This window comes from Lissotriton helveticus, chromosome 3_1 (genome assembly GCF_964261635.1).
Source record: "Lissotriton helveticus chromosome 3_1, aLisHel1.1, whole genome shotgun sequence".
In the NCBI taxonomy this organism is placed as follows: Eukaryota; Metazoa; Chordata; class Amphibia; order Caudata; family Salamandridae; genus Lissotriton; species Lissotriton helveticus.
In genome coordinates this window covers 1915860820-1915885396 of record NC_136061.1, presented here as the reverse complement: position 1 = coordinate 1915885396, position 24577 = coordinate 1915860820, and the positions used below count along the sequence as shown (strand labels likewise).

The 24577-nt window shown below is 45.2% G+C and overlaps 1 protein-coding gene across 1 annotated transcript in view; it reads left to right on the top strand.

Moving 5' to 3' along the window:
• LOC144824340 (receptor-type tyrosine-protein phosphatase eta-like) overlaps positions 1-24577 on the top strand; it is a 146642-nt gene that overhangs the window by 78923 nt on the left and 43142 nt on the right. The window lies entirely within an intron of this gene.

Below are 24577 nucleotides of genomic sequence, written 5' to 3'. Positions count from 1 at the left end.
TCATTACCTAATAGACAATCTACAGGCAAGGCATCACTTACAACAATCTCCAAAATACCGGAGACTCCTCCCCATTCAAATGGAACTTTGGCCAGCCTGCAGTAGCGCACTGAACTGTCAGCTGCCACCACAGGCCGGAGTACCTGGGGAACGATTTGCTCTTCAGACACCCACTGACACCTAACAGATGTCACGCTGGCCCCTGTGTCTCTCAGAGCCTCCACCACCTGTCCATTGATGGTCACCTTCTGCCCGTATTTCTTAGTGTTTTGGGGCAGCAAGGTTTCCTGGGCCATCTCTTGGTCTCCTAGAGAGACAAGGGTCATCAATGCTAACCCCTCCTCCCCACTAGAAATCAAATCCCCTCCCAAAGCTACACTGGCCAACGCCGGAGCTGGAGCTGGAGCACCCGTGGGTGCTGATTTCTTCTTTGGACAGCTTGGAGCAATGTGCCCCACCTCCCTACATGCATAGCAAGTGAGGGTCTTCTTGTCCTGCGGGCCCTTATGGGGCCAGGACTTCTTAGGCTTGGGGGGTTGAGACACCTTCTCTTGGGAACTACTTTGGGGCCCTTTAGAAGACTCCTTTTGAGTACCCGTGTCCCCCCCACTCTTCTGCTGGGGACCCTGTCCACCTTTGGCTGGGGTACTTACCACCCCCTTGTGGACCCTGGTGCTAGTCCACCGGTCCGCCTCTTTAGCAAGCTCACTGGGATCAGTTAACTTACTATCCAAAAGATGCTGGTGCAGCTCTGGGACACACAAACTACTTAAGTGCTCCCTACTAATCAAGTGACACAACCCCACATAATCAGTAACTTTGCTGCCCTTCATCCAACCTTCCAGTGCACGTGTGTACATACTCACACACTCCACCCAAGTACTTGAATCAAGCTTCTTGAAGTTCCTAAACTTCTGGCGGTACTGTTCAGCAGTGAGCCCATACCTGAGGCACAAAGCCTCCTTCATGGCGGAGTAGGACAAAGCATCCTTTGCGTCTAAGGGTGCCAAAACATCCCTCCCAGAGGCCTCAAAATGCTTCCACAATCCTGCTCCCCAATTCTTCTTAGGCACCTCATTCATCTTCAAGGCAAGTTCATACGCTCTGAACCACGCATAAATATCCTCACCCCTCTGATAATTCTGTACCAGATCCTTTGGTATGTATACCTTACCCGCCTGTACTGGTTGTGCGCTGCCACCATTAGAACTGGACCCCCTCTCTTTATATTTGAAATCCAATTCCTTCATGCTCCTCTCATGAGCCAATTGGAGCTTCTTTTCCTCCAAAGCGAGAGCATGCCTTCTCTCCTGTGCCGCTCTCTCCTGCGCCTCCTTCTCAACTTCTAGGCGCAGTCTCTTCTCGTCGGCTTCCGCTTTGAGCTTCAAAAGCTCAATCTCATGGGCCCTAGCTCTCTGATTCTCCTCCACCTCCTCTGGAGAAATAATCCTACTGGAGTGGGTGCTGCCGGCCCTAGACGCTGGCTTCGCCACTGGCAATTCACTGGGCAAAAACCCATTCTCCTGTGTGTCTCCCTCTCCAGTAGCCGCTTCCGGGGCACCATGTTTGGCCTCCCACCAGGCCCTCAGAGCTGTCCGTAGCTCTTCCTTATTTGCGCCGCCCCTTACTGGGCATTCAAGCTGTCTGCAGAATTTTCTCAGTTGCTCCTTGTTATAGGTGAGCAACTCCTGGCTTTCAAATTCCACTTCCCCTTCTGCATTCATGCTTTGCGCGGTCTGAGACATGTTACCTCCTACCCCTTTTCAACTAAAAAGGTTTCACCAAAAAGAAAAAATCCTGCGCAACCTGTTCCGCTAAACTAGACTAGTGATGTACAAGAAATCACTGCTGGTCAAGTGCAATTATTAGTTCAAAATCCCACCGCGAGCCACCAATGTTAGAACCGGGAGTCTCTGGTTGGCAAAGGTAAGTACCTTGGCCCAAGTAGGGACCCCTAGCTCCGGTCAGGGCGACGGAATAACCCTCTGAGATAACCCCTGCTCACCCTCTAGGTAGCATGGCGCGAGCAGTCTAGGCTAAACTCGGAGACAATGTGGATAACATTTGCACTTAACACAACAGCAATTCCCAATCCACCACAAACTGAGACCACACAGGTAAGTATATATAAAATATAACTTTATCTAGTTTCAGCATGTAAATGAAGCAGTTGCATGATAATCACTTCTTTAGAACAGATAGCACTTCTAACTTAAAGGTTGCACGTTAAACACTTCATTTAGAACAAGGTTGCACTTAATTCTTAGTAAGTCTTGTAAATAGGCAGTTCTCAGCATAAAAATAAAAATAGTCTCTAGTCTCTCAAATCAGCACTTAAAAGAATATGGCCACTGATTTATACTGTGATGCTCCCAGCATGCGCAAAGAAAACAAGGCCCACGTGTACTTATATCCGTGGGTTTCATGCGCTGTTGCAACTCCCTCGCGAGGCCCAGGGACTCTTTCTCGTCCCCGGGGCAGCCTCGCGTCTTCCTGAGATACCGGCGCACCACTGCGCACCAGCCGTGCAGACTGCACGCGTCCCCGCCCCGGCCGGTCCCCTTTCCTCTCCCGCCCGCTCTCGACAATCCAACGAGCGGCGGGGGAGGCGGTGAAGCTCACCCGATGGAGGGACGGCGGGCCAGGGGTGCGGGACGCTTCCAGGTCCCTCGGCGGGGTCGGAGCTCTTCCCCGGTCCCGGCGGTGATTCTGGGCAATCCTTCGGCACCTCCCGCAGCTTCAGCGGAGGCAGCCAATCCGGTCGCGGCCCTCAGTCGAGCCCCTCTGAGCGCGAGGCCGCCAACCAATGGCAGCGCGGCCTCGCCGATGACGCTCCGCAGGCTCAGCCAATCACGGCACACCACAGCTGATGACGCTGCGCTGCGCGGGCCAATCCCGTCGCGGCGTTAGTGAGGGGGCTCGGCTCCCTCAGCCAATGGGGTCGCGGCGGCTTCGTTCTTCGCCGCGGCCGCTCCTGGTCACGAACAGCAACTTCCAGGGGTGATCCTGGCCCCGGGCTGCGACGGTGATTTGGCGGCAAAGGGTTTTAAAGGGCGCTGGTCAGAACTAGACCCCCCTCTCGACCTTGCCACCACCTGGGAGCAGATTTCACGAGGGGAGGCTCCACAAGCCTCCAACCCTCACGATTAATGTGCCGATGAGCACACCGATCTCCTCCTCACGCTCCGCAGTCCAGCACCACGCGTCCCGGGTCCCAACAGCACGATTTTGCAGCTGTTTCCTGGGATAGCTTTAGGAACCTTTAGCCCTGGGTTCCCAGCAGGAGGCCAGCTCTTCTCAGGCCCTTGGAGATTCAGATGTAGACACAGCACACAGCAGAGTCTTGGCGGTTTCAAGTAGGCAGGGTCACAGCACACAGCAAAGTCCCTTTCTTCTCCTTAGCTTCCAGGTGGACAGCAGAACAAGTCAGCCCTTAGAGCACACAGCAAGGCAGTCTTCCTTCAGTTCTCTAGCTGTCCTCCTTCCAGCGAGGGTTCCTTCTTGCTTGCAGAATTTCAGAATCTAATTCTCTGCAGACAGGGGTCCTTTCCTTATACCCCCCAATGTCTTTGAAGTTCTTTGTGCATGGAGGCCCTGGGTCCAGTCTAAACCAGTTCTGGGGGTTGCGGAGCACTGAGGTGTCTCTGGCTTTCTTCTTCCTGTCAGCTTCAGGGCCAGTGGGGTCAGTTGACCACCAGGAGAGAGCTAATGTGGGGGAGGTAGGCAGGCACAGCCCAGCACTTATCTGGCATTCCTTCCTCCCTCCTCCCAAGCAGGCAGGTGTGCCCTTTCATCCCCGGGATGGCTCCGACCCTCTCCTCTGGGGCTCTGCAGCCCCTTCCTGTCACATCCAGACCAGGCAGACATTCCACAAACCCAGGCACACAGAAAGGTTTAGACAAGAGAATAGCCACTTTCTAAAAGGGCTATTCTCCAACCCAGGATTTAAAAACACCCTTCACTAAAAGATGTGTCATTAAATTCTGAGTCCAGGGATATCTTTCACTTATGTCCCATCTTGTTCCTATGGGGAGACAGGCTGGTATCACAGGGGCCCAGCCCCCCTCCATGTTACTCTATGGAGCAAGATAGCCTTACAGCAGTGAGCACACAAAATGGCTGTAGCCCACTACCAGAGCATAGTACCTGCACTAGCACATGCTCTACCTTATCCATACACTGCACCCTGCCCAGGGGGGTACCTTGAGCCTTCCATAGGGGTGACTGATGTGCACAGACAGGGAAGGATTAGGCCTAGCCAGTGGGGACACTGGCCAGGCTGACATGGCAGTCACTGACTGCACACAGGCCCTGCGCTGGCAGGCCTGAGTCACCTTTTTAAAGCTACTCATGTGGGTGGCGCAATCTCCGCTGCAGGCCCACTAGTAGCATTTGTCATCACCAGCCCTGGCACACACAGTGCCCTCTACTAGGGACTTCGTGGTGATACAAATATGCCAATTAGGTATACTCAATCAATATCACAATTTACAGAAGGAGCACTTACACTCTGACACTGATCAGCAGTGGCAGAGTGTCCAAAACATCTAAATCAGCAAAAACGAAATCCAGCACAGCATCAGAACACATGAGTCAGAGGCAAAAAGATGGGGGAAGAACCACGCCAAAAGGTGTCAGGTCTAACAGTATCTATAGTATCCAGTGGCATCTGCAGCAAGAACTTAGATGATAACTTCAAGCCACTGTTTGGAGCCTCTTGTTCCACCGCTGCTCTTATTATTCTTTGAGTGGATATTGTGACTGGCGATTGTATTTCCATAGAGCTCTCCTGGCGTAGATCTTAACAATTCCAGGGCTGTCAGATCATTGACATTAAGAAGATCAGTATCCCTTAGATTGGTTTTCAGCAATTTCACTTCTTTAGTTGTTGGTTTAGTTTGTAAAATGTATGTAACTTCAGTTTGCGGATGAATTTAAACAAATTGATTCTTGCTTGAGTGTATACCATGCGATTATTAGGGCAGAATGTAAGGCCCAATTTCAAAATGGATTCTTCGGTGGTCGTCAGTACTTTGTGTGAAAGATTTATTATCATGAGATGGTCTTTATCTTCTACCAGCTGCCCCCACTTTTGCTCCTTGTCACCCTGGTGGTCTGATTTGGCCTTGCTCTTCCCCTTCCAGCCGCCCCTTCTGGTTTTTCTCCGTCCTCTGGGGGCTTGTTCTTCCCTCCCCTCATCCAGGTTTGGCGAATGATGTTGAACTCCTGCTGAAAAGGAGTCTTCTGTGATCTTCCGGACGGGCCTGCCATCTCTTTTCCAGATTGTTCTTCTTCTGTTATACCTGACTCTGAGGCTTCCACTCTTGGTTAAGATTCATTGGTGTGGGTTTTATTCTTATTCACCAATTCTTTACGGGTTTGCTCATATCTTTTTGCGAAAGTCAGGACCCTTCCCATGGCATAGTCCCTCACGTCGTGGTCAAATTTTTCTTGTTTCCAGCATCTTGATTTTCGTTTCATATTTCACTAGTCGCTTCTTCATGGCCTCTCTCAGTTGTTCCTGTTGCTCCTTGTCAGTATTTTGCTGCAGTTCTTCTTCCAGAGCCTCAATCTCCTTAAGGGCCTTTTCCCTGTCGCTCCAGGCAAACTGTACTAAAATCTCCAGCATCCCTTTGCAAGACAGGGCAGTATGTACCGCCCAAGCTTCCACTAACAGTGGGTAAGGGTTCTAATATGCTGGGATGGTGTAGATACGCAGACCTCTGGGAACTCTTTGGACCTCTATGTAACTCTGCAACGAGGTACCCTCCCACCATTTGTGTATCTCCCTTTCGTATAATCTTTCTAGTTTCATGTACTGAATTGCCAATGTACTCGGAATGTCTCTTGTTGGTTTCATTTGGGGTAATGTGATGTCCGGGTTTTTATTTTTACATTCCGGCCGCCTCCTCTTTGCGCTCTGTTACGCTAAACATGACTTCTTTGTCGTTGGAAATGTAGTGCTCTGATCCCAGGCTCCACTTTCTATATTCACCACAAATGTCCCTTGATCGCTTGCCTTGCCACAAGCTTAGTTCAAAAAAGCGAATAAAAGTATATCCAGGCTTACCCCGCTTACAATGGTTCAGCCATGCACTTGGTAAGTCGATCTTCTCCGCATTCGGGATGGACCTTTCACTCCATTCTCCGTGGACAGATTGTGGCGGTGCACTCGCAATAACTATCACTGCTCCTTTTATACCAGTTAGCGAGTCACTCAACAGGCGGGTGCTGCGTCGCGTTGGTGTGCCCCGTACGTATAAAAGCTCCAAAATCCTCCCAAATCCACAGGAAGGAAAGCAGCACTCTCGGGAACATTTTCTCTGGCGTTGTTTATTGATCAACAGACAGACGCGTTTCGGTAAACTCCTTCGGTGTCAAAGCGTAACACGCTGTGCAGCGCCTTTTTAATTCATTAGCATAACATAGTAAGAACAAAAGAGGGACCAAGACGCCTCGCTGAATAGCGTGCGTCATGTTGGAAGTATCCCCAAACAATACATAAAACAAATAGTCACGTTTTACCACAAAATGCATACTGAAAACAATTCAAACACCCTAATTCATAATTGTGATAATATTTAAAGGACCGTGACATAACCGAACAGTGAAGGTTTTTGGGCAACCTTTTTAAGTTGCCAGTTCCGATCCACGGCAAGATTGCCAAGAAAATCTAGTTTCTGACAGTGCTAACAGTCGACGTTGTTGTATGTGAGAATACTGCGCTGACTACAGTCAGCTTGTGAGGATAATACATGGTGCGAGTTAGCTGAGACTCTGACCCTTCGGCCCCCGAGAAGCCTGCATCGGTCTGTAACTTGTTCAAGTTGGAGCCTCGAACATCTTTCCTGTTTGGCCGGGTCCCACGTGGACAGAGAGAGACCCCGTAATCATTATGCTTTCCTGACTGATTCATAAAGTGAGGGGCTCTGCTCAGTAAGTAAGCAAAGGCTGGCAATCTGTTTTAATTTGTTTTTATTCTGCCCCACCTGCCAACACTAGGCACCAGTGTGAATGAAGAGTGTTCTTGGCACCTCACATCCTGTTTGGAATTGAGTCAGGCTCCACCGGGGCAGAGAGGCCCTGAAGTGAAGTTCTAAGTAGCATCATATGTTTGCGAAAGTGGGGTCTGAGGGGAGGGGCATTAAAGGTGGGAAAATCAAAATAGAAGAGGGCAGCTTGTCACTGACAGATCAGGCAGGATTTCAAACATCTGCCTAAGGTCACAGGCTGGTTGTGCTATTAAAGAGGTAACACATGGAGCAGATTTTAATAGGGATTTTTTTAAAGTATTGTGTTAGTATTTATGTTGCACGTTCCATATGATAGACCTGAGCCACTTTTGAATTGTTGAGTACTCAGGTGCCCCTTCGTGTTCGTCGAGTATATATCGCTTATACTCACAGTGAGGTTTCTCAGCGCGCTTTGGATGCATGTTTGTTAGGGTGTTGGTAGAGGTACTTTGTATGTGCCATTAGGATCGATTGAGGAGCTTTACCAAACCTCAGATGGTTTTTAATCTTTAATAAGCAATAGTAGCAGCCGAGATCCGCTATTGCGCCTCTGAGCCGGTAGGTCGGTGGTCAGTTTTGTTTTCAGCAGAACGCTTTAGTTATTTGAAAGTCGGAGGAACATCTGGGTTTTTATAGTGATGAAATTATGTCACTTAGGGGCATTGTACAAGAAGGCTACTTCAGGTACAGCAAATGTAGAGGCACATGCTGGTCTTTGTTACATCTTCTGGGACACGCTGATGAGTTGTTTGTATTGCAAGGTTTCTGTTTGTCTGGCCTTTACTGTTAACTACAGAAGCTCGGTTTTTACCTTGCATAATAATAGAAAATTCATAGAAAAGCACAAAAATACTAGAAAGTGTCACTCATTAGTTAGTGAATGCCACTTATACGCACATTGAAACCACCAAAACGTTACACATAAGCAGTCTGAAAACTTGGCAGCTATGCTGGTCAGGGTGATATTAGAATTAAACACTTACTGCAGTGTTTGATTGTTTTATTGTCTATTCAGCTAGGTGCTGCTTGCAACAGAGGAATAAGTGTCACTAGTACCTTCTCCAATCCTTATTTTGTTTGCTTTTAGCGGGCCATGCTCATGAGCATAAGTAAACTGGGCACTAGGTTAGTGCCCTTCTGTTTCTAATGTTTGGCAGCAGATTTAAGATATTCTTAAGAGTTTCTCATTGTTCAATGGGGCGTGGCTTGCGTGCCGCTTTGAGATGGCGGTCGGCACTTGATCTCCGTGAGGACAGCGGTTGCCGGGACAACTGTGGGATCCCTATTGGCAACGCGTTCTTTCCCGAACAACGCAAATTTCATCCGAATGCACCAGGATCGTGAGGAGATGCGCTGCTGTCACTGAGAATGGTAGGAACCTTCCTTTCTGCTACTTTGTAGCTCCGCTCACTGGTTTTTACGTGCGGCCGCCATTTTGTCTCCTGTGTGGCGTCGCTCGTGATTGTTACCTCAGGTGCAGTGGCACATTCTGGGAGCTGTTGTTTCTACTGAAGTGAGGTGACATTTCCTAATATATTCAATATTCTTTATTCTCACTTTCAACTTTGCGTTTTTTACTGCTGGCAGTTATTTTTCATGATTTTTTCTGCTTGGTGTGCCCTCATATATTCATCAGTGGACCTCCTGATGTTTTGCTTTTGTTTTTTTTTTGCCTACTTTGGATTGATGTTCTGGTCAACCTGATTGCGAGGTTACTGGATGTCTGGAATTCTGTATTTTTGAGTACTTGAGGATTCTTTTTTGTGGTATTTTTCTCCTCATTCGAGCTTAAATCGCCATTTTGTGTTCTTCTGCTACGGCCATTGGTCAACGTTTGCTGCTCACACATTTACTGCTACCAAGGAGCACTTGGGACTTGTCTTTTTTCTCACTTTTATTACACCTGTTGAATTATCTCTCTGCGCATAGTTCTTCAGATACAGTGTTGGTGTTTTCAACGTGGGCTGCGCTTATGGCGGACAACATGGGCGCTCCTTCTACTACCAAGGACTCTAAAGGGGCTATTAAGAGGTCCAAACAGCACTCTCCTACTCTGGAATCTTCCCAGAAGGATTCTAATGCCACATTAGATACTATTTTGTCACGTCTCAATGTGGTTCATGATATCGCACAATCTACTAAAACTAATACTGACCTTTTACAAGTTGAGGTGGCGGCTATCAGGAATGACTTTAAGGCATTATCTGTTAGGGTCACTGCTGCGGAATCTCGCATTAGTGGTGTGGAAGATACTGCGCACCAACACTCACGGTCTCTTCAACAAATGGATCGTTTAATGGTTGCTTTGAGGAGAGACCTTACGGAGCAGGAGGATCGTAACAGGAGAAGTAACCTACACATTTTTGGTCTTCCTGAAGACGCGGAGACTTCCGCCTCTTCGATGATTGACTTTATCTCCCAATGGCTTCCTTCTACCTTGCAAATTTCATTCCTGAGAGACTTTGAGATTGAGAGGGCTCATCGTGTCCCCTCATTCAGGTCTAAATCTTCTACAAGCCCAAGAGCGGTAATCTTCAAACCATTGCGTCACCAACATTCAGAGCAAATTTTGGCTCATATGAGAAAGGTCAAATCAGTCACTTGGGAGGGCCATCGCATTTCTATTTCGCAAGACTTTGCGAGAGATACTGTGATTCGTAGAAAGGGTTTCCTTAAAACTACGGAAGCGTCTGTTGGACATGAACATCCCTTTTTCTTTTGCTGGTCCTTCCAAATTTCGTATCACATTCAAGGGCCGCTATAGAATTTTTGATGAACCTGTTGATCTTTCCTCTTTTCTTGAAAATCAATCTGAATCACAGATGGATTCGTCGCCTGCTCCAGTTCCTTCTGGATCTTGATTCTTTTTGTGTTTTTTCTGTGATTTTACATTTTTTCGTCTGACATGTGTCACTGTTTAGTGTTACATGTTGACTATGGCTCCCCCCGTAGCTTTCTGTAGTTGTTCAGTAGTTTGCTGTTCATTTTGTATTTCCTGTCCATTTTGTTTTTCCTCTCCGTGTTATATTGCTGCATTGGCCTTTGTCGCTCTTTCTGCTTTTTTCTCTGATGATGCTCTTATTCCCTGGTTGTTCTGTTTGCGTTCCGTTCATCCAGCCTTTGTCATTGGTCCTTTGTTTACTTGTGTAATTAGTCTTTCTACTTTCTCTTTCTATCTTTCTTTTTCCTTCAGACTGAGAGTGTTTATTCTACCTCCTTTTACCTTTAGATGATATATGTCTTTTCGTATATCATAATTGTTCTGCTTCGTTCGGTTTTCATGTTTCCTGTACCGCAACAGGTTTCATCTATGATCGGCTCATGTCCTTTGGTCGTTTTATTCTTATTAGTCAGCATGTTCTGTTCCATTGTCTTTTGTTCGTTCTAATTTGCGTTGTTTTGTTAGTTTCGCTGCAATACTTCCATTCTTTCCGATACCTTATGTTTCATTCATCTATGACCTCACTGTGCGCTTTCTCCACATGCTTTACTCTTTATTTCCGATGACCTCCTATTTACTACTACTTTTGTTTCATATTGATTCATGATGCTTTTTTATTACAATATTTTTATTGAATTAATTCCGCATATTGCTGTGTTTCTTATCTTACTAATTGTTTATGCCATATGTATAAAGTTCAGTATTTATCTTCCCTTACCATGCTTTGTGTTGTTCGGTTGTTTTTCCTTTTTATCTATGATGTTTCTCCTATAATATTTCTAAGACATTACGTCTGCATATATCGTATGTATGCTACATATATAAGATGTTTTTTTAATCCTTAGGGATACTTTGCTTGTTTACTTTGTTGATTGCATTCTTTTAGCACTACTGCTTGCTCATAATTCTTCATTAGGTCTTTATCTTATTGTATGATGCACCCTTATGCTCCTGGTTGTGTTTTTGACTTAGAGGCTTCTTACAGCTTTTCTTTTCTTCTATCCCATTCTGAGTTCTTGCATCGCTCTGTCTACTTTATCTCTTTTTGGTCTATTTCTTTCCTTTCTGTCTGGTTTAGTTTTACTACTTTTACTATTGTATGCGTCCCGGCATCCCTCTTGCTTCCCGCATCCATGTCTCCCCAGGTATGAGTTTGGTACTTTATAGACCTCCCCTGGTGGGTCTTTTTCTTTTATTCTCTCTAGTCCTTTCTGGTGCCTCTATTCCTCCTTCTCTTTTCCTTTTCTTTCCCTTCCCTTTTTTTCTCTTTCTCTTCTTGGATAATCGAATAGTTCTTTCACTTTTCTCCTTTCTCCCTTCTTACTTCTCTTCACGAATTTCTTGTTGGGGCTCTCCTTTTGTGTTGTTTGTAATACGCCGTTGGTGGTCTTCTGTTGTTGTTTTCTCTTTTCTGTTATCTACGTATTATGATTTATCTTTTCTGGTAGGAGTATGCCGGGCTTGAATGTGTTGTCCCTTAATGTTAGAGGATTGAATCATCCGGTGAAAAGATCAAAAATTCGGGATTACTGTAAATCCTTATCTTCAGATTTGATACTTTTACAAGAAACTAAAGTTTCCTCCAAGGAGGCCTTGTTTTTGAAGAAGGATTGGGTTCTTGACGCTGTTGTTCGGAGGCCTTGGGCCAAAAGAATGGTGTGATAACGTTCATTTCTAAGAATTCTGGTCTATCTGTGATCTCTACTGAACATGATTCGGAGGGCAGATGGTTACTATCCAAGTACTCTGCTGGTACGGATGATCTTTATGTTATGAATATCTATGCTCCAAACATTGATGACCCCTCATTTTGGCGAACAATTACTAAAAAATTAGCTGACACACCGCATAAAGGTAATCTAATTGTGGGTGGTGATTTCAATTTACCAATGGATCCCCTGTTAGATAGAAATTCTGCATTTAGCTTCCGTCCTCCTAAAGCTCATAAGCAGATGACAAATATGTGTTCCTTTACTCATCTTCAAGATATTTGGCGTCTTCATAATCCTATGGGTAGCGACTTTTCTTTCTTTTCTTCTCCCCATTCTAGTTTCTCTCGTCTTGACTATCTTTTGGTTCATTCATCTCTTGTGCAGTCTTCCTCTTCCCCGTACATTCATCCTATTCTTGTCTCTGATCACGCGGCTGTTTCCTTTACACTTTTGTCCTTTGCTCCTAAATCGCATCCTCGCTCTTGGAAATTAAATACTGAGCTTTTGCATGATGATTCTCAAATTTTGGCCCTATCCAAAGAAATTGATACCTTTTTCGCTGATAATGAAGGCTCCATTTCTTCTCCAATAGTCTTGTGGGATGCTTTTAAATGCACTCTTCGCGGTCACATTATTAAGCGTATGGCGACAAGAAATGCTGCCATCAAAAAGGAACTTGCTGATATAGCGGAGAAATCAAAAAGCAAGAATCTCTCTATCGCAATTCTAAGGACAAGTGCTTACAGACCATTAAGAATGTAAAGTATTCCTACAACACTATTGTTACCAAGAGAGCTCATATAGGGGTACAAGCTCAGAAATCTAAACGGTTACTATTAAAAAACCGAGCAGGTAAAATTTTGGCGGCTACGTTGAAGTTTCAGGAATCTTCTTTTCAATCCTCTCAGATCTCCTCTATCAATGATAGCTCTGGTATCAAAAAATTTCAAACCACAGAGATTCTTGATGTATTCCGAGATTTTTACAGTAAGCCCAATGTCAAGAATTTTTGAAGACAATTCCTATACAATCTGTGTCTGTGGAGGATAGTAGCAAATTAGGTGGCTCGATTACTTCTGAGGAAATTATTTCTGCAATTAAAGCTACGCGGTCTGGGAAAGCTCCCGGTCCTGATGGTTTCCCCATTTTGTTTTATAAGACCTTTCTTCCTTCTGTTGTTCCTCGTCTTAAGTCGGTTTTTGAGGCCTTTATTCAAGAGGGGTCGGTTTTGGGTTCGGCAGCTGACGCCACTATTGTGGTGATTCCAAAAGAGGGTAAGGATAATTCCGATCCCAAGAATTTCCGTCCTCTTTCCCTTCTTAATATGGAGGCTAAGATTTTTGCCAAGATTCTGGCCAGGCGCTTGGAGTCTTATATTCCTAAGCTTGTCCACCCATCTCAGACGGGGTTCGTCAAGGGTAGATACTTTTGATACTTTACAAGAAATTCATATTCACTTGTATTTGAATTGGAACACAATTGTTGGTGGACTAAAAACTTTTTTCCTGTGTTAACTTTATTCCCCCTTCACCCTTTTCATGCCCCCTGAATCAAATCACCATCATTAACAGACTTGGCTCCCGTTTTAGTGCCCAATCCATGTGGAACATGTATTCTACGTTTTGGGTTGAATCTGCAACAGCGTCTTATTAAATGATTTGGCCACTTTTTAATGCCACTTGCGAACCATGTCTATTATTCACACTAACTGTTTGATCTTCAATCTACAAGGGTATTAACTACCATCACTGACATGCTCAGCGCCCGCCATGCATGTTGAATTTGAGGCGCAGCAATGTTTCAGAAGAATTATACGTTTGGATGAAAAAAGCTATCGTATTTTAATAAATAAGCAGGACATTGCGTATTGCCATTTTGGTCGTACTCATCATCTTTTTTAGGGTTTATACTACAACTACCGAAAAGCCTTGCGCCCATCATGCTAGTCGGAACAGAGGTCGGATCACGTAAAATGAGTTTTCACTTCTGAGTTTCAGACGCGACTTACACAACAGCAGGCGAAAGACTGGTGAAGTTGACAGGGTTCAGTCGGAGATTGGAAATAAGATGCCAGAACGGAGAGGTAAGCCTCGTATGAACGACCATGAGTCAGAATTAGCCCCAAACAGTAAAACAAGAGACCGTCCTAATCGGTATGCTTGATTCCAGCTGGTGAAAGTCGGGGGATACTACATTCACTCTACTTCTTCCGGCGATTGGAACCAAAGTTTAATATATATTTATTTATTTGTGAGATTTATAGAGCGCGAACAAATGCCCGAAGGCGTCTCTGCGCTATGGATGGAGCAGAATGAAAAGATGAGGGAAATGGAAGATTATTGGTTGAACAGCCAAGTCTTTATTTTTCTCCTAAAAATGGTCAGAGTAGGAGATGACCTAATGTCAGGATCGAGAGAAGGGTAGACTTGCCAGGGACAACATTCGTACCTTTTGCCATATTCTGGGTTCAGCTAAACGTTCTAACCTTCCGGCTGCAGCTTTGGCCCTTGACGCCGAAAAGGCCTTTGACAAGGTCTCTCGGCCTTTTTTGCGCGCTGTTCTATATGCGCATAACCTTGGGGACTCTTTTGTTCATATGGTTATGTCCCTCTATGCTCAACCTAGAGCCAACATTAGAGTAAATGAGGCTACGTCGTCTTTTTTAACCTTTGCCAAGGCACCAGACAAGGCTGTCCTTTATGCCCGCTTTTGTTTTTCTTATCTATTGACCCGCTCCTCAGATTGATTAATCTCCACCCAGATATTAAAGGTTTTAATTTTGGCTCCCATTGTATGAAGACAGCTGCCTATGCGGACGATGTTCTTATTTTCTCTGCTGACATAGTAGTGGACATTCCTGCCATTACCGACACCATCTCTCTTTTTTCCAAGGTTTCGGGTTATACCCTTAATAGAGACAAAACAGAGATGTTCCCCTTAAATGCTTATTGCTTCCCAGCGCATATGGGTTCTGCAGGTTTTAAGTGGCAATCTAAACAGCTTAAATATTTAGGGATCTGGTTTTGTGGTACCCTTTATGATGCTGTAGCGTATAATGAAGCCCAGACTATAACCAAAGTATGTCGTCTTTTAGACACCTGGTCTCCGAAACATATTTCGTGGTGGGGTCGTCTCCAAACTTTGAAAATGATGATAACACCTATCATTAATTTGTATCATCTATGCTTCCGGTGAATTTATCCTCTTCTTTTTTTCATGAGATGGATGTCATTACCTCTAAATTTCTCTGGAATGACAAGAGAGCTAGAATTGCTTACAAGTTTTTGAGAAAGCCTTATGATATGGGGGGTTGTAATTTTCCTGATTGGGATAAATACCAAGTTGCTTTTTTAGCCTCTCAAGGAGCTCTTTGGTTTTCTTTGGTTCCTGATCATATGCCTTCCTGGATGTTAATTGAACAGGAGCTTTCTGCCCCTTTGCCACCTTCTTCGTTTTTAACCACTTCTACTTTATCTATTCCGTTTTCTCGTTCGATCATTTTAGATACCATTGCAGCAGTCCGGTTGGTAGACAAGAGAGTTGCTACTCCTCTTCACAAATCACAATGGTCCTCAATTGGGCATAATTCTAAGATTAAAATTGTTATTGATCACAAGTTGATGTCTTATTGGGCTGCTAAGGGGATTTCGCTTGTGCGTCATCTTTATGATTCAAATAATGCTCTGTTACCCTTCTCCTCCTTAGCTCAACAATTTTCTCTCACTAACTTAGACTTCTACACCTTTCTAAAAATTAAAGTTGCTCTTGCTAAACTACGGTTGGATCCCAATTCTCCTACCGTTACCTTATTTCAATTGCGGCTTAGAACCGGTCATGTAGCTTCCAAAATCTATAAATTTTTATCTTCCAATACTTCTGTCCAGCATACTGTTACCCAACAAAAATGGTTGCGCCATTTTGCTCATGATCTTACAGAACATATTTCACCAGATTCCTGGCAGTTAATTGGGAAGTTGTCTCTGCGTAACAAAATTGCCCCTTCTTTAATTCAGTCTAAGTTCTTTTCTATCAATCTCCTTCATTGGACTCCAGTTCGCTTGCATTCCCTGACTCTAAAGGAAGATGATCTATGTTGGATTTGTGGTTTATCGGCTGGTAATTTTCCACATATGTTTTTTGAGTGTTCTCTTCTGCAATCCTTTTGGGATTTGATACATAAGCATCTTAGGTTAATATTTGATGTTCAATTCCAACTCTCCTTTCCCATGATTATGCTGGGTCCATTGGCCTCTCCAATCCCGTTGCCTTTAGATTCCTTAGAATTACAACTAATGAATCTTCTATTAAATGTTGCTGTCAAAGTGATTCTTATGGAATGGAAGTCTTTTTCCTCAGTCTCATACCATACATGGTGGGCATGGGTTTCCTTTTTGAGAAGTGCACACACTTCGGTTGATGAGGCCCATCTCTCTCCTTCGATCTCTAGTGGTGTTTGGAGAGCTTTGGATGTGTATATGGATTTAGCATCGAAAGGTTTGGTTGCTCAATATCCCTTTGTGTTACCTGATTGAGTGAGTTTTGTGTGTTTGTTTGTGGAGCCCCACAGGAGTTTGTTTCTCTCTCTTTTCTTCCCTCTCCCTTTCTTTCCCCGCTTTCTTGCTCTTTTCCTTTATCTTCTCTTTCTCCTTTTCTCCTTTCTCTTGCTAATTCTCTTCTTTCTATTGCATAGTGATACTGTTGATGCTCTTTATGATACCGGTCACTAATTCTTTGTATTCTACAATACTTATATGCAATTTATCTAATGAAGTATTTGTAACTTAGCCACCATTGATATATTACTCCTTATCGATACTCATCACCTGTATCACTTTTTATTATGTTTTACTATTTGTTTACTGCCTCAAATTCTAATAAACAAAAATTGGAACTAAAAAAAGAGTTTCTCATTGCTCAAATGGGTGTAATTCTTGATATTTATGTGTTTCCCTCATCTTTATTGCTTTGGTTTGCTCGCGAGAAAGTGTCACTCATACTCATTGAAATGTCACTCATAATTACACTGAAATTACGAAAATGTCACACATCGCAATCTGAAACCTTGGCAGCTATGGAACTTGACCCTTGCGGCTATCAGAGCACTCTACAGATTTATAAACTTACAGAGAGCAGCACGGTGAAAGCAATAATATCAATATTAATACATGTGTGAAACCAGGGAAAGGAGGGAATGTTTTGCAACGTTCATGGAGTAATTAATAAAAGCCAAAAATAAGGTTAAGTTAAAACTATAGGAATAGGCAATGTCAATAAGCGAGAGGGTAGAGTTCGGAGTGAATAAGTTGAGAATGAAGAGGTCACCTGTGAAAGCAGTCAAGAGTGTGGTTGAGGGAAGACGGAGTATAAATCTATGGATTCTTGGCAGACATATGTTCCATGACAGGCTGAATTTTGAACAACCTGACATGATCTGTATGGTCCGGGGCCAATCCAACATAATTATTAAAATGCAGAATATGCTGCAATTAGGAAAAGGCGATGCTCATGTACTGTACAATGTTCCGCTGCATTGCCGCTCCCACTTGTATTCTCTGCCTGGCGTTTCAGGTTGGTGGCAGGCAAGATTGAAGCTGATCACAAATAAAGAATAGTTTCTCTGGGAATACAAGTGGGTGTGGCAATGCACAGAAGTTTGTTCTTTACTTTGGTACTTCTGATCTCAGAGGAGGAATATCCTCAAGGGACCTAGGACAAGTGACACCATATTCAACATGTTATTGCCCTGAAGAAGTGGCATATAGAGCCGCAAAACACATGTTGGCTGAAAACTACATGCTGAACACAACTTTATTTGAAAAAAAACTTTTGTGGAAATATTGTTTTAATTTGGGGATTCATTTTGTTAAGCCAACAATGCATGGGATAATGTTCTTGCAATATCAGACTGAAAGGTCATGTTGTCGGACCACCGACAACATGACTGCCCTCAAACACGCCACCCGCATGCACCACCAGCTTATCCGCACCACCAAGAAGAAATCCCTGAAGGAACGACTGGACAACAATACCCACGACAGCAAGGAACTCTTCAGCATCGTCAAGGAGTTCTCCAACCCCAGCACCGGCACCAACGTCATCACTCCGTCACAAGACCTCTGCGACTCCCTCGCCTCGTTCTTCCACCGCAAGATCGCCGACATCCACAACAGCTTCAGCGCTCCATCCATGCACCCCACCGTTGAACCAACGCCCCCCACCACCACCACCACCCTCCGCACCTGGACCACGGTGACCACCGAGGACACAGCCCGCACGATGAACACCATCCACTCCGGATCACCGACCCCTGCCCACACCACATCTTCAACAAGGCCGACTCCACCATCGCACCCCAACTCCGGAACATCATCAACACCTCCTTCAACACCGCCACCTTCCCGGAGAGCTGGAAGCATGCCGAGCTCAGCGCCCTCCCGAAGAAACCAACAGCGGACCCCACCGACCTCAAAAACGTCCGCCCCATCTCGCTCCTCCCTTTTCCTGCCAAAGTCATCGAGAAGATCGTCAACAGACAGCTGGCCTCCTTCCTCGAGACGAACGGATCCCTCGACCCCTCACAGTCTGGCTTCAGAGCCAACCACAGCACCGAGACCGCCCTCATCGCAGCCACCGACGACATCCGGACCCTGCTCGACAAGGGGGAAACAGTGGCCCTCATCCTCCTGGACCTCTCCGCTGCGTTCGACACTGTCTGCCACCGCACCCTAGTCCAGCGCCTCAGCAACATCGGTATCCAAGAAAAGGCACTGGAGTGGATCATCTCGTTCCTCGCCGGAAGAACACAAAGAGTCCGCCTCCCCCCGTTTCGCTCCGAGGCCACCGAAGTCATCTGCAGCGTTCCGCAAGGATCCTCACTCAGCCCCACCCTCTTCAACGTCTACATGAGACCTCTTGCAGCCATCGCACGCCAGCACAACCTCAACATCATCTCTTACGCCGACGACACCCAGCTGATCCTCTCCCTCACCAGAGACCCCGACACCGCCAGAACCTGCCTACACGAAGGGATGTAAGACGTCGCCGAGTGGATGAAGGACAGCCGCCTGAAACTGAACTCGGACAAGACGGAAGTCCTCATCCTGGGATCCTCGCCCTCTGCCTGGGACGACTCCTGGTGGCCCCCGGCCCTGGGCACCGCACCCAAGCCAACCGACCACACACGCAACCTGGGCTTCATCCTGGACTCCTCCCTCTCGATGACCAGACAAGTCAACGCCGTCTCCTCATCGTGCTGCAACACCCTGCGTATGCTTCGCAAGATCTTCCGCTGGATCCCGACCGAGACCAGGAAGACAGTCACCCAGGCACTCGTCACAAGCCGACTGGACTACGGAAACGCCCTCTACGCCGGAACCACAGCCAAGCTACAGAAAAGACTCCAGCGCATCCAGAACGCCTCCGCCCGACTCATCCTGGATGTCCCCCGACGCTGCCACATCTCCAGCCACCTGAGGAACCTGCACTGGCTCCCCGTCAACAAGAGGATCACGTTCCGGCTCCTCACCCACGCACACAAGTCTCTCCACGACCTGGGCCCCAAGTACCTCAACGACCGCATGACCTTCTACACGCCCACCCGCCAGCTACGGTCCACCAGCCTCGCCCTCGCCGCCATACCACGCATCCAAAGAGCCACCGCCGGAGGAAGATCCTTCTCTTACCTGGCTGCCAAGACATGAAACTCCCTCCCCATCCACCTTCGGCTGACCCAGGACCATCTCGCCTTCAGGAGACAACTCAAGACCTGGCTGTTCGAGCAGTAGCATACTCCTTCCCCTAAGCGCCTTGAGACCCTCCCGGGTGAGTAGTGCGCTATACAAATGGTATGATTGATTGATTGATTGATTGAAAGGAATAGTGTTCTTGGGAAACCAGATGTGAATTTAAGGATCTGACTTACGTATGAAAAGCTACTTTTGAAACTATTTTGTCATTGATATCTAATGTAAGAAGCTTGGAATAGTGAGTCATATAGACCCTTGTCTTTAATTAACTGTGATGCGAAAATACTAGCCAGGCTACTGGATAATCGACTCTGATGAGAGGCTAGTGCATCCAGATCAGTAGGGCTGCATCCAGGGGAGAGCCAACTCATATAAATTGCATACCCTCTTTTCAATATTCCAGCATATCAACCCAGAGCTGGCTGTGGTAGCGGTCTTCTTGGATGCCACCAAGGCCTTCAACTCTCTGGAGTGGGATGACTTCCTGGCGGTGCTACATCGCATGAGATTCGCCCCACGATTTGTGACATGGGTGCAACTTCTATTCCAACGACCATCAGCAAAACTCATCATAAACGGGGGCCCACTCTCCCCCTTACTATCTTGCATGGTACCAGGCAGGGCTGCCCACTTTCGCCCCTACTCTTTGCCCTATCGGTGGAACTGCTGGCAGCCATGCTCAGAGAGCCTCATCGTGAGCTTGCATTGAGTTACCCGACCAGGCACATATCAGTGTTGCGTTATGCTAATGGCATCATGTTGTATGTCAGTCACACCCAGGATAGCCTAAATACGATTCTTTGGGAATTCATAAGGTTCAGGGGACTCTCGGGAATAAAAGTAAACTATGCTAAACCGCATGGGAATGCGGCCCTATAGTTAAATATTGGGGAAGTTCGAAGAAGCTCTGTTACAAATGGTGGAACCTTGCATCTGCCTTACCCCCCTCATAGCATTGTTGGGCTATACAGAGAACATAGAAACACCCATAAGGCGTTTTGTCTCACTGAGGCTTTTACTGGCTAAAAGAAGAGTGTCATGTGGATAGCGATGTGTAGGGGGTTCCCAAGTTTGAAGAATGGCTGCAAGACTTAGTTTATTGCCAAGATCAGCTAGACACATATTCTGTCAGAACTCCTACCTGATAGCTCCAGACCCAATGACATTTGGGGGCCCCTAAAAGCATATTTGATGCTTTGCACCCCGAGACCTGGTGAGGGGAAATGTACCTGAACAACACTAGCAAGGTAACACTGGCGAATCGCCCACTAGGCGTTGCTATGCTTTTGAGAATTGTTATAGATCCATGTGCCAATAAACCAATGGGTTACAGGATACACAAGTACAAATAACAAATGTGGAAAGCACACGACGGACTATGATATTCACTAGCACTTTATAAGTGCATTAAATTGTTAAGATGAGACCATTGTGTAAATGCTTGTCACTTACGTAAAAATATTAATAACAAGTTTTTTTTTTAAAAGTACCTTGGAATCAAGTTATAATGGAAGGTATCTTTTTGTAGTAACATTTTGTAATTAAGATTGTATAATTACCATGCTTTGGACAAAACGTGCTTCTCTCAACCCTGGTGAGGCTGTTTTTGGCCTAAAATCACCAGGGGTGCATTAAACGCACTCACCTGCTTCTTCGTTGCTCCTGTAATGATTGGTAATGTCAGTGTGCCTTGCGGTGCGCTGACATTAAAGGTTAGTGGAAGGAGGGGCGGGGGATGAAGTGGAAGCAATTCCACTTCCTCTGACCCTGGCTTTTCTTCTTTAAAGCCCTCTCCAGTGTCACCCAGTTACGGATAGACACATTGGAGAGCGAGTGAGGGCGTCAGCCATTGATACCTATGCTTAAAGTCCCAGGCAGATCTTTAGAAGCACATTTTTCCAAGCTATTTTGGTTTTCTAGTCCTTCAACCTGAAATGACACCTGACCACTACAGATTTCCCCACTGCCATATTCAAAACCCTAAGAAAATCAAACGCAAGAAAATATAGACTTGGGGATTCATGACTTTCAAAAAAGTAGCAGAAACCAGTCTCTCTTCAAAACTGCATTGCAATGCTTCTAGTTCCCCATGAGGGTAAAGAGACACATATGCCACATGCATTCAGGCTCAGAGTAAAAGAACAGTATATGACTGCTTGAGTTTTACCTTGACTATATGATGTCCTTGTTTCCCTAGAGTGGATTCCTCAGATATCACAAACCGAGGATCTGACATACTGACTGGTAGAGCATTCCCTACACGAAATCAGGGAGTACTGTCTTCAGCTTTGTGAGTGCATAGATCTGGGTTGTTTACCAGGGTTAGCACTATTGTCTTGCTCTTCTAATTCCTAGAATGTTACCTGGATACATAACAGATTATCTGATGCAAAAGGAGTCTGAAGCAAGGAGACCACTTATGTTGGTCAATGAGTTCTTGCAGGTGCCCAAGAATTTCCATGATATAGGCCTCAGGGCTGTAACTGTCTTGCCTATGTAACTAATATTGTGACAAAAGTAATGTAGAAAATAGGGTTGTGTGGCTAAGACAGCCTATTTTCTGCACCTTCACGCAAGCTCTTGTCAAGAGTGGAGGAAACTGCCTCCTCATCGAGATCTCTCCTCTGTTCTTGTGATACAGGAGGAGAGCAGGATACGGTGAGCCACTGCCTCTTTAAAATACTCGAAGAAGTGCAAGTTTTCTGTATGGGATTCCAAGCACCTTTGTTTAGTTGGAATAGAGGTTGGTGAGCATTTTATGAGACGACCAGTTTAACCAATTGTGTCACTGTTCTGTGTACTGTGATCCTCTTGGTGGAATGTGACTGTTTGTCAGTTTGCTCAGGGTAGGATAGACTTTGAGTGTTAATCCTGTTCTCAAATGTGAAGCAAGGTGCCAGTAAATTCAGTTTTCTTTCTGTAGGGTGTGCTCCATGTTTGACTCACTTCTATGAAGCGAATGCAAAAATCCCCTTTCTATTTTATTCCTCTCCCACCATATTTGTCTGACATAAGATGCCCACAGAAGATCTCTTTTGGGGATCAAATTAGACATCCGCTGCTAGTATTCTCATGGTGTTCCATTATCTTCCATTTGTATCTTCCGACGAGGGCCAGAAACAGAAGCAATACTCTAATACATTTCCATTCAGTCTCTTCCCCCTTCAGATGAATGCTGTGCCTCTTTAAATTTAGATCCTGTTGTCTTGTGTTTCACTTTGATCAGCTTTGCTATCCAAAGTCTGTTGTACGTGTGATACTGGGTGACAAGAGACTTGCTTCACAGCTATCCCAGTGTGGTTGTCCAGGTTTTTCTCTCAAAATATATCTGAACAAAACTGAATCGGTCCTCCTTACCACTAACAGCAAACAAAACCAGGTTCGGTGCCTGGTTAGACAAAGTTAACTAGTAAGATTTCACCCATGACACACCAAAAGTACTATATCACATAGCATCTACTTTGAGCACAACCTCAATATTAAAACTGATATTATACACAACAAAGATTGTGTGTAATCACACTTTAGTCATTTACACTAGAAAGATAGTCCCAACATAAGCCTTTTCCCATCTCTGCAGAGCCAACACACTACTCATCAGAATCCAAAAGACACCTTTGGCCCCTATTAGAGGCCTTCTTTTGTTTAAGAGTATAGCACGGGCATTTAAAGATGAACATTGCCTCTCATTGACCCCTCACATACTTTTCAGAGGATCCTCATAATCAGCAGCATCTTTCTAGAAGTTTGTCATATCTGACTGCTGAGTCTAAAACATCAGAAACAAAATCATGAAACCTGAACCATTTCTCCCAAGCAGGTAGGAGATGTAAGAAGGATGTAAGAATGAAAAAACAAGCTACCTGCTCACCTGAGTATGTAAAACATAATTCCAGAAGATATTTGTCACACACTTGTGATCATGTGCATCAGAAAGAAATTAAGATCTTGATCTTCAGGCAACATCTCTTAAAAGTATAATTCTGTTTACTGTGGACCAACCTCTTTGATCTTTCTGTTCACCTAAGCCCTACCTTGGGAGCTCACAGACCGTTTCCAACTTTCTTTTCCTCACCAGTTTGGGCTGAATCCCTCCCTTTTGACTTTTGGTCATATGCCTCCCCGTACAAACTGGAATATCACGGGGAAATGATGGATTTAGCCCCAGATCTCTGTACTGGGGTGAATGTTTGACATTGTTCCGCATTCTGTCCATCAATTGTTCATTTTGCATTTGTCACCCCGAGTGGGACGGGTATGCTCAGACGTGAGTCCCGTGCTCTCCATTCCACTGGAGTCAAGGTATCCTGGCTGATGAGGGGTGAAACCCCGAAACCGATCCTAGTATGCTTGTTTCTAGTCCAGGGAGGACCTGGTCTTGCAGTTCGGGCTGGATTGTTTCCATTAGGCGCAGGGTCAATACTGATTTGCATATGGCTGGGTTCAAACTGGAATGGCATGGGGAGCAAAAAAACGATGGATTTAGGCCCAGATCTCTGTATTTCGGTGAATGTGTGACATTGTTCTGCATTCTCTCCATCAATTGTTCTTTTTGCATTCCCCGTACTGAGGCAGCACAGAGTTGTTATGTAGCTTGTAGAACCTTCATAAGTCAAATAAATACACCAGAAATTGTTTACCTTCAATGGTAGTAAAATGAGGCTATAAAGTAAGATTATTTTGCTTTCAGTGTGGACCTGTTGTCTGCATAAATCATCCATCTTTGGATTATGTAAAATGAATCAAGATGGTAATATTGATTGAACAGTTGCTACGTCAGGGATTGCATTATGTCCATAAAACTGTACATTATTCTCACAATTGCAACATTGCAGAAAATTATAAATCTATAACCCCTGCCTCAGAGTCGGAAAATGTTTATGCCAGGCTTTCAGATGTTCTTTTATTTAAAAATACTGAGAATATTGTCGGAGGGACTACTGCAACAAATGTGAGCTTCTCATTTGAGTATTAGAGCATCGGCCTTTCAAGTTTATTTCGTTAGGGACACAGTTAGGCTATTCTTACCTTAAGTGCTCTCATTGTAGCACTACTATGTTGTCAACAAAGTCGCATGCTTTGATCTTTAGAATTTCAACATCATATAATATATATTGTAATTTATTTTGTCGGTTGCTCTGCTGGTTTGACTCCTCGAACGATAGG